The sequence below is a fragment of the Aptenodytes forsteri genome, unplaced genomic scaffold, assembly GCF_000699145.1.
Source record: "Aptenodytes forsteri isolate BGI_AS27 unplaced genomic scaffold, ASM69914v1 Scaffold59, whole genome shotgun sequence".
Classification (NCBI taxonomy): domain Eukaryota; kingdom Metazoa; phylum Chordata; class Aves; order Sphenisciformes; family Spheniscidae; genus Aptenodytes; species Aptenodytes forsteri.
In genome coordinates, this window is record NW_008794085.1 from 1,538,578 (window position 1) to 1,541,245 (window position 2,668).

A 2,668-nucleotide genomic window follows, 5' to 3' on the forward strand; every position below is an offset into this window, starting at 1 on the left:
TTCCCCTTCCCCACCACTCCCTGCTCTCTCTTAGAGGCCAATTTTGTTAATTAAATGTTTTGTTTGCGACGCGGCTCTCATTCATTTCGGACACGTCATTCCGAGCAGATCTAAGCCAGGGACCAGATCTCATTAGATAAAACCTATCAGAACTAGGAGAAAATGGAGGAGACACTAATTAAAGCTTTTAATTGTGCGGATTCGCTGCCACGCTGCTGCTCTATCTGGCATCGCAAGGTTGGGAGGGCTGCGCTCCGCTCCCCTCCCTGCAAACGCGCTGCTCGCGGTGGGGAGGGAGGGAGGGGAAGGGACCAGGATTTTCGCCTCCCTCTCTTTTCCCAGGAACCTTGGCTTTCAATGAAAGCTGCCGCTGTAAGCTCTACGGCTAATTTGTTGTCGGGTTTTGAGGGGAGGGAGGGAAAGGGGAGTGTTGTGTTGTTTAAACAACAACAAAAAACCACATACAACCTCAGACGGTTAAAAAAGCTCATTAATAAATGGCCCCGTGGTCTTGGCCCGGAGGAGTCAAGTCCCTTTCACCTGGCGCCTACCGGGCTGATCGATCCTCTTTCTCATTTTGTCAGTCGTGTCTAGCGTGCCCCCGCGTCTCCGATTAAGAACTGTGCCCGTGGCTCTTGCCTGGGGAAGGGAATGTGCCACAGCAAAAAGCCCTACAGAAAATTACGAGGGGGGATGGCAGAGGGGAACCGGAGAGACTCGCTGCCAAATGGATGGCATCGCCTCCGCAACCAAATGAGGCCATTTCAAGCAAGAAAAGGGCGAGGGCCTCGCTCATGCCAGCGCGACCCACGTGGAAGCCTACGAAGTCCACTTCCAGCGGGAAAGCTGCAAGCTAACTCAGCCCTGGCAGGGCCAGGCTGTCCTACCCCACCTTGAGCGTACGGTGTCCAGTTCAAGTTTCAGAAAGCATCTGTCAGAGTTATTTTTGCAAGTCAAATTACACAGATCTAAAGAGAAGTCAGGCGATAGAACAAGGAGATCAATTCAAACCCCTCATCTGATAAAGCATCCTATTCATAATCGCCTACATTAAAATAAACGAGTATTAATTTTTGGCAACACAAAACCAGAGGGCTGCGATAAGCTTGCCTGAACTTGCCTCTGGGATACAGTGGATGCATCTTCTCTTTTTAATTAGTAGTAATCAGACATGAGGGTTTGTTTGATGGTGTTGGTCGAATGATGAATCTGTACTATTCAGTGCATCTTAACAGTAGTGTCAATTTTTCCACTTCACACGAGACTCCCTAACACCGTTCTGCTCTATTTAATTACAATTCTGCCAGGCTTAGGCTTGTTGCTTAGGACGATGACCGAAAAGCACCATTAAAAACCCCCCCATGCGCTGATTTTCTAGCATTTCTCTCTAAAAATACCCCCAAAACTAGCAAAGCTAAGGCTCCCATTCCTCAAAGATACCGAGGGCTGCGTTTCATCTACTTAACCGACCAAAGATGCAGCCATGTTATCAGGACAGAGGCTGCGCTACCAGAGTGACCAAGTCTTAACTCTGCCTTTTGAGACTAAGGAGGTCTCCACACGCATATGCACGCATTCAGTACAGTCCCGATCTTCTCAAACAGAAGGCAAGTTTTACAACATAAGCAAACTTGTAACATTTTGTGGCTGATTTTTTTTTTAATTATTTTTTGAAAGGAAGGGAAAAAGTGGAACTTTTTGGCCATCAGGGTGAAGAAAAACCTGGGTTAACTCTTGACATTTACTGTAAATGAGAAGCCAGAAGCATTTAAACAAAACACAATTTGTTTTAACTAAGCGCTTCTGTTATGCCGGGAAGGTATGGGGCTTTTTTGTTGTTTTTTTTAATTACTGAATGTTGAAATAGAACACCTCCTTGAAGCATTCATGTGCATCAGTCTATCAAACCATTTACTCAAATTAAATGTGTAATCCTTCAAAATGCCTCCTTTTAAATTAATGAGTTTAAGTAGCTTGAGTTCACCTGAAAAGATCGTACGGGCACCTGACCTCATGAATTCTTTCTATTAATTATATTGGAAACTCGTTGGAAGGGATACTCTGCGTAATCTCACTGTACCCCAACAGATGCAAGATTAATAAGGCTTAGTTCCCCCTCCCCAAATCTGTGGCATTTAGAGCAAACAGCCTCAGAAAAGAAAGTGGTAAGAAATAAAGGGCAAGAGCATATCTCTCCTCTCCTGTCGCCTGCATTTTCTATACTGGAAGTTAAGAGAAATGTCGGTTCAAAGCGGCTCCCTAACAATGCGAAGACAAACATTATACCATCGGTTTTGGCTGTAAGTAGAATCGGTGGCCCTCCAACTGACGGTTAATCAGCTCTTTCACAAGGAGAACAGAGAATGAGTCATTCTGTTTCCACTCAAAGGAGTTTAAAGGTGCTTATGTAAATATCATAATTAATCAGATACTAAAGGCAGGCATTTCATTATTTAGCACCTCTGCCACAGCCTTATTTAAGCCCTACGATTTTAACATTTACCGTTCAGATATGCACACTTCTCCTTCAACACTACAACAAAGCAGATTAATTTAGCCTCTCTGATTGCTGTTTATTTTTAGTTAGGACTTGTTTTGTGCTGACAAACCACTTTAAAGTTACAGTCGTCGTTCCGCCCCCCCCCCCCCCCCCCCCCCCCTCGCACCA